The sequence below is a fragment of the Trachemys scripta genome, chromosome 2 (genome assembly GCF_013100865.1).
Source record: "Trachemys scripta elegans isolate TJP31775 chromosome 2, CAS_Tse_1.0, whole genome shotgun sequence".
Classification (NCBI taxonomy): domain Eukaryota; kingdom Metazoa; phylum Chordata; order Testudines; family Emydidae; genus Trachemys; species Trachemys scripta.
In genome coordinates, this window is record NC_048299.1 from 171,659,556 (window position 1) to 171,667,503 (window position 7,948).

A 7,948-nucleotide genomic window follows, 5' to 3' on the forward strand; every position below is an offset into this window, starting at 1 on the left:
AATGCAACCACCTCTATGGTGAAATGAAACAATTGTTTAATAGTGCACAGCAATACTACTCAGCAGATTTGGAAGTAAATTATTGTGGGAATTTTAAATAAGCAAAAAAAATTAAAGACGTGCAATCTTCAACCTGCTGCCTTATAATGCCATCTAAAGTATGCAATTTTAGGCCCCAATCCTGCAAACCCTTACACTTATTCTTATTAACTTCAATGGGCCTACTCATGGTAGACTCGTCTTATTGCTTAGTTTTACTTATCCTTTAAAAATAGCTATTTAAAAAAAAAACCTCTCAAAGATTTATTTTAGAAAGCCCTTTGAAGGCATCGTTGTTTGCACTTTAAACGACAGCATGAAAAGCATCAGAAACTATATAAAATATATATGCGTATTAATATATAAAAAATATAGAATGGGATTAATTTTAATAGGATTTGGTGTCCAAGTCACTTAGTCAGCTTTGAAAAATCTCATACACAAGTCTATATACTGTTAAATGATCCTGATAAGCCAGTTTTTTGTGTGTGTGTGTGTATATATATATATATATATATATATACACACACACACACACACACACACACATATCCCAGGTCTCCCACATCCCAGGTGAGTGGCTTAACTACCAAGCTATTTACTGTTCTGGGATGGGTCTTACTGTATCTCTTCTGTTGAAGCTGTTTCACTTGGTATAAATAATTACGTAGTCATTGCAGCAGAGACTGAAACTTTAGTTCACGCCAACCCCTCCCAGGTAAGCATAGGTGCCGACTTCTCCTCTGCCCGGTGGGCGCGCAACCCCTTCCCTCCCCCTTTCACCCCTTTTCCCCAAGTTCCTGCCCTGCCTCTTCTCCGCCTCCTCCCCTGAGCGTGCCGTATCCCCGCTCCTCCCCTTCTCTCCCAGAAAGTCCTAAGCACAGCCAAACAGCTGTTAGGCAGTGGAGGATGGGAAGTGCTGGGAGGGAGGGGGAGGAGCGGGAACGTGGCATGCTGGGAAGGGGGGAAGGAGGCGAGAAGGGGGGAACTTGGCTGCCGGTGGTTGCGGAGCACCCACTAATTTTTCCCCGTGGGGGCTCTGGGCTGGAGTTGGTGCCTATGCAGGTAAGTGTCCCAGACACAGGGCCTGAGAGTCATTCACACTCTCTCTCTGGCCCACTGACAGTTCAAGTATTTTATACCAAGCCTGGAAAAAAACAAAACATTTTGTTTCAACATTTTCATTTTCCCCCACTTTTTTGTTTCAATCTAAACAATTTGCTAAAATCTATATGAATTCATGAAATGTCGCAGTTGTCCTGAGTCTGCATTTTTTAGCTAAAAATGGTTTAAATGAAAAATTTCACTCAGCTGTTTATGGTCCATCTCTTTCCAAATAAAGTTTCTTCTCCCTTGTAGCTGAGTCAAGGATGGGAAAATAAACCCCCAATTTCAATTTGGCTCTGTGCAGGCACAAAGTTCTGTTTCCTAACTAAGACCCAAACAGTTTCACTATTTTCTCTGCGTTGTCAGATAAGGCCCAAATCCTGCAAACTCATACACATGAGGATACTGGGACTCTTGCAGGAGGATTGTTACTTACATGCATATATGTTTGTAGGACTGGGCCTTTTCTGACAAGGAAGGGAAAACGGTGAAACTGACTATACACAAATTGCAGTCATATGTCAAAAGTAAACAAACTACAAGACAAATATTTTTCCCTAATATCTGTCTGTTTTGGTAATCTTAGCTAGGTAAAAAACAATTCAAATAAAACGTTTTGGTTTTGTTTTAAAGTTGACTGTCCTGTTTACCATGAGGATACTCCTACTGGCACACCGTCATTCATTCATTCTGCCCACACTGCCAGATGCATGAAACTGAAGTCAAATGATGCCAATCATCCCATCCCTTTCATATTCAGCTGTAATAATGCCACTTCAGCCATTACTGTGCTATGGAATATAAACTGCATTTTTAATATGTGAACAAATTATTGTAATTTTGAAGTCTGCCTTATGCACGGTACACTTATCAAATACAGATTATCTAGGATTTGATCCTACAAAATGCTGAGCACTCTTACCCCTAAACTGACATCAGAATAAGGTTGGGTGAGGGTGCTCAGCAAATCAAAGTATCAAGCCCCAACTGCATACAAAACTGTTGCTCTTATTGGATGTGCACAATTAATTTAGAACTGCAATAAAAATGGTATATTGATTTACATAATGACCACAACGTTCCAGTACAGACATTTGTATACATCGATTCATATTTCACATAATATATACCCAACTGATGTGCCCTCTATTAAGCTTTCCTTTCTGCAAAGGGAAAACAGAGACACAAGTAATCCCTATTTATTACTTAAATTGATCTCCAACATTTTAAATTATTGTTACTAAGTCAGATGTGTACTAAACAAAAATAATGCTATACATGCTAAACTAGCAGAATTAATTCTTTGCCCTGTGCACATGTCTATCTTTGCAAGTTTAAAGCCCAATCCTGCCTTTCCTATGGAACCAAAACAAGAGATTGGGGAGTATAAGAAATGCAGGATCAGACCGTTGGTAGCAACAGAGATTTCTGTCCTGACCCCTTTGAAGTCAATGGGAGTTTTGCTGTTAGCGGAGCAGAATAAGGCCCATACATTCTTCTGCACAACCTAATGTCAAGAATCTTACACCACTCTGTGAAATAAATATGCCACCACATTCGGGAGCATCAACTGTGATTACTTAGTTGAAAGAAGAAAGCCTATTGTAAACAACAGATTGTTTCTTATTCATTGTGACACACTGCCAATAATCCCTTAATCTTATGTGAAGAAAGGATTAAAACAGCGGACAAATGGAGGACAAACTGCAATAGCTTGGAAGACCCTAGTAGTCTGTCTCCACTTGCAGAATCTGAGCAATTTTGAAAGTATATTTTCCTATTTGTAGCATTACCATCTTATTATTTTATTTCAGCAATAGTAACAGTCAGTAATGCCATCATTGATTTTAAAATGTCTATTGGTAATTTTAAAATATACAATGGGTAAACAGCAAATCACCAAAGTCCCTGAAGCACATTTATAATGCATTTCCAAGGAACAGATTCAACATTGCATGCAAGAAAAGACAAGCTACCCAAACCTTAAAATATAGTAAATTACAAACAAACTAGAAAATACAATCCACTCAGGAGCCTCCATGCAGATAAATAAAACACTTAGAGCCCAATTTTGCCAACCCTATTTACACTGATTATTGAAATCAATGGGACTATTCATAGAGCAAGGCACTACCCAAGATGAGTAAAGCTGGCAGGATTAGGCCCTAAATGATCCTTTTCTGTTAAAAATGCTTTATTAATAAAATAGTAGCAATACTTTTAAAAACAAATTTTAAAAAAAGACTATGTCCCTTAAAGACATCTGAATATTTAGTATACAGTACGATTAAAACAGATAGTAACCAAGTTCTAAGATGTGTGGATACATTTCTTGAGCCAGATTGTGAACCCCTTATTCAAACTGTTGAATCGCATAAGGGAAGAGCATAGAGCATTTAGGACTCAATTCTGACAGCCTTAATCATCTATTGGAGTACTCATGAGAGTAACTCCTTACCAACATAAGTAAAGGATTTACGCTCTGGCCCATAGTAAATATTTGTTTGTATACATATAATAATAAAGAGATTAATTTACTTTTTAAAGAGGTTTGGTACACTGTTTCATTTTTATATTGTTGGCAGTCAGGGTAATACACATTTTCCCCTTTAGAATTAAGCTGCATGCTCATCTTGAAAATGAGGTCACAACTCTCATTCATTCAAGATGTGAAACTCAAGATTTCCTAAGAAATTTTATCTTAGTTCTCACAGATAAAATCAGACTCTCCTCATTACTACGGACCATAACACTATCAGGGGCTTGGGCCTACTCTTTCGGAAGCCAATGGGAGCCAGATTGGGCTCCCAGAGTGTTGTATATTTATCTGAACAGAATTAGAACATGACCCCAATTCTCCTCTCACATACTCTAAATCAGGAGTAAATTCTACTGGGATGAAGTAGAGTAAGGAAGTGGAGAATCAGGCCCCTTGATAAACAATACAAGGATGGTTTGCAGAAGTTATCATCATTCCTTTTAGAGTCTACAGTCATTATTCAGACCAAATTCCCACTGACCTTAACAGCTGGCAATGGAAGAGGTTTTGCCTGAGAGGAAGGACTGTAGCCTAAGGGATGGTGGGGGGGGGATTGTGTGTGCATTATCCTTGCATTTACTTCTTTATTGTTTACTTTTACAGAAGTTGGCTGTGACAATGAGAGGTTGCTGCTGCTTTATTAGCTGCCTGGCCAAGAGAGTGAACAGAACTCTCCAGTCTCTCATTCATTTGTAAGGCTAACTGCGGGAAGAGTGTTTATATTCTCTGCCTCTGGGGATGCTGGGCGTGTTTCAAACGAGGCATTTAGAGCCTTGCTCAGAAATGCGATGGGCTCTCCCTTCAGCCAAACAGCCCCAGCTGTTTGGAGAGAGATTCAAGGTTGCGTTAGGAAGTGAGCAAAAGGCAGCGCCTCTCTCTTAAAGCACGAAACCCAAACTGCACCATGGGGACTGGGCACAGACAGACACATGTACTTTGGGGGGTGGGGGTGGAGAAGGGAGAATAATTTCTCCTCTAGTTTGCCCCACAAAGCGCCTCCCCCCGGTACAAAAACAAGTCAATCTGGAGATGAGCAGCCCATCCCTGCTACCCCCTCCTCCAGCCCCCCCCCACCATCCTCCCAACCCCTTGTCCCCCCATCATCGCCCCCTTCCTACTCCTCCCACCCCCCACTCACCAGCGCTGCGCTCCTGGCCGCTGGGGCTGGTGCCGGGGCCGCCCCCCTCTGGCGCGCGGCGCATCCCTACCTCGAACCGCCAGCAGCGCCTCTGCAGCGAATTCCCCCAGCCCGGCCGGGGTGGGACTCGTCTCCTAGGCGACGGCGGGGGACGCGTGGGGGTGGGGCAAGGAGCGGAGAACCCGCCCACCTTCCGGCACCGCCGCGGCCGGGCACGAGCGCTGACCACGTGACCCGGCAGGGCTCATTGGAGGTAGCAATGGCCGGGGTGGCGCGCGCGGAGCGTCAAACTCTGCCCCGTTGTGTATAGGCAGCGCCGCGACCCAAGCTCTGGCACGCAGGGGCTGGTGTGCGCGTGCAGTCAGCCTGTAGCTACAACCGTTTTGCAAATCAAATACAGCCCTGAGAGGGCCAGCTGCTCTTCGCCCGGGCTGCCATGCTGCAGGGGGCGTTTTGCTACCCGGGAGGTTGCTGCCTAGTTTTTTTCTATGGTGGGACTGGTGGTGGGCTGCAGTAGCCAGCGAGGAGGGCGTTAGCGGGAGAAGAAAATCCACCTCTGTGAACAATTTTCTTTCTCTTATACATGGGGCTGTAAGAGCCAACTGTGGGTCAGGATCCCAAAGTGGGTCACAACCCCACTTTAGTGGGGTTGTCAGGACTGGCTTACATTTGCTGGGGCCAAAGGTGAAGGCTGAACCCCATTGCCTGAGGCTGAAGCCCTGAGTGGCAGGGATCAGGTTACAGGCCCTTTGGGCTTCAGTTGTGGCCTCCCCATGCCCAGGGCAGTGGGACTAAGGCTTTGGGCCCCATACCTGGGGTGGCATGGCTTGAGCAGGCTCTGGATTTGGCCCCGCCCCCCTTGGGGTGAAGTATTAATTTGTGTTGTCAGAATGGGGTTGCAGAAAAATGAAGTTTGAGAACCCCTGCTGTAGGCTACAGGGCAGAAGACTCAGAAGCCTACTTTGCACTCTGTCTCTCTTAGTCTTGCAGGCTGAAATTCACAAGAGCTCTCACCCCAACCCAGGGGTGAAAGTAACATTAACCACTTATCGGTACAGGGCCTGGGGCAGAAGGGGCAGGGCTGGGGGTCAGCAGGGCTGGTGCTACCATTAAGGCAAACTAGGTGGTTACCTAGGGCACCAAGATTTAGGGGAGCCAAAAAGCAGTGCCTCCAATTTTTTTTTTTTTTTAAAGCATTCCTGGGCTGGGCTGCCGGCAGTGCGCTGACACGTGCAGCTCAACTCCCTCTCCCAGTGCAGCGGCCACTCCATGCAATTATTGTCATTGCCAGTGGGGACGGCGTGCTTGGGGAGGGGGTGTAGCAGAGGTGAGCTGGGGTGGGGAGACCTGTGGCAGCTCTCCCCCTTTCCCTAAGGCGGCACCCCACCCCCGCGGCAGCTCCCCACCCCAGCTCATCTCTGCTATGACCCCTCCCCAAGCGTGCGGTCACCGCTCCACTTCTCCAACCTCCCAGGCTTGCAGTGCCAATCAGCTGTTTGGCGCCGCAAGCCTGGGAGGGGAGGAGAATTAGAGCGGGGGCGGCATGCTCAGGGGAGGAGGCAGAGCAGAGGTGAGTTGCCGCACGGCTCCGTGGGGGGGTGCCTCAGGGCGGGGGGAGGGGCGCAAGGTAGAAGTTTTGCGTAGGGCGCAAAACTTCTTTGCACCGGCCCTGGGGGTCAGCCTCCCTCAGCCAGCCCATCTGTGCTGCCTGACACATGCCACCCGGGGCTCTAGCAGCAATTTAATGGGCCCCGGGTTATGGCCACTGCCATGGTAGCGGTGACCGGGAGCCCCGGGACAGCTGCCCCTTTTGCCCCCCCCCCCTTTGGCGGCCAAAAAAGGTACACCATACTGTCCTACGTTCACCCCTGCTCCAACCCCAGAAAACATTTGCTAAGCCCCATAGAAGTCAAGCACATCCTTAAGTGCTTTCCTGAATAGGCATGAGTTTAAGCAGTTAAGGTGCTTTCCTGCACGGGGACTCTTTCAGGAGAAATGTTTATCCAGCACCACTGACTCATGGAGGACCAGGTATTGTGAGGTGCTGTATAAATGCACCTGTTTGGGTGACTTTTTTATATCAGTACAGTCTGGGGGCTACGGCTGGAAGAGTTCAAATGGGAAACCTCCGTTGTCTGATGGTGGAAGATACTAAGCACAAACAAGCCCCACTGCAGTCAATAGGAGTTGCAGGTGTTCAGCATCAGGCCTTCATATGGTTGGTTTTCCTTACATAGGGCCTGCTCCTACTCCCATTGATTTACACAGCTGTGTAACTGTTTATATGTTGGTGGTACTGTAGATTCAGAATTCCAGCAGGCTGCTGGTGAAGCTGCCATTTTTGAGACCGATTGGTGCATCATGTTACAGAAGTCACACATTCATATGGAGACTTCACTTTTACTTACTGTATTTGTACTGCAGTCACAGCTAGGAGCCTGATTCATGGAGGACCAGGTATTGTGAGGTGCTGTATAAATGCAAAATAAGTTACTATCATGTTTTGTTGTCACTTTATCTAAATTCTGTCAAAGTATACAGTTTTTCTTTGTGCCTAGAAAAACATAATAGAAAGCAGCGGGCTATGAGGATGCTTGCTGCCTCCCAGGATTGGGTCCAGACAGCTAGATCCTGCTTGCCTTGTTCACACCAGTAATGCCTTTAACTTAAATGGAACCACCCCTGTAATCCCATCAAGCAGTAATCACACCTAAATTTGTAACATGAGACAGGAGTAGTAGTCAACCCTCTTGGTAATTTAGAAAATGAAATGAGTGCTGTCTAGAATTTTCACTCTTTTTCTCCTGTGTTTTGTTCAAATAAAGACCAGTTTAACTATTCAAATCCAAAACAAACAAACAAAAACAAAAAAGTATCAGAGGGGTAGCCATGTTAGTCTGAATCTGTAAAAAGCAACAGAGGGTCCTGTGGCACCTTTGAGACTAACAGAAGTATTGGGAGCATAAGCTTTCATGGGTAAGAACCTCACTTCTTCAGATGCATCTGAAGAAATGTTAGACTATTGCAATGTATGAATCTAGCCACTGGGAGGTGTAAGCTTCCACCTCTACTGTATGTCTACTCTTGTCATGTGTTTTTCATTTTATAGCACTTATTAAAATCAA

At 45.4% G+C, this 7,948-nt stretch overlaps 1 protein-coding gene across 1 annotated transcript in view; it reads right to left on the reverse strand.

Annotated features, from left to right (window-relative positions):
- Nucleotides 1-4,906, reverse strand: part of MAK (male germ cell associated kinase) — a 50,202-nt gene extending 45,296 nt beyond the window's left edge. The window contains exon 1 of the mRNA XM_034762296.1: nucleotides 4,824-4,906. The gene's annotated coding sequence lies outside the window, so the exon portion shown is untranslated. The remainder of the gene's footprint in view (nucleotides 1-4,823) is intronic.
- Nucleotides 4,907-7,948: the final 3,042 nt, after the last annotated feature.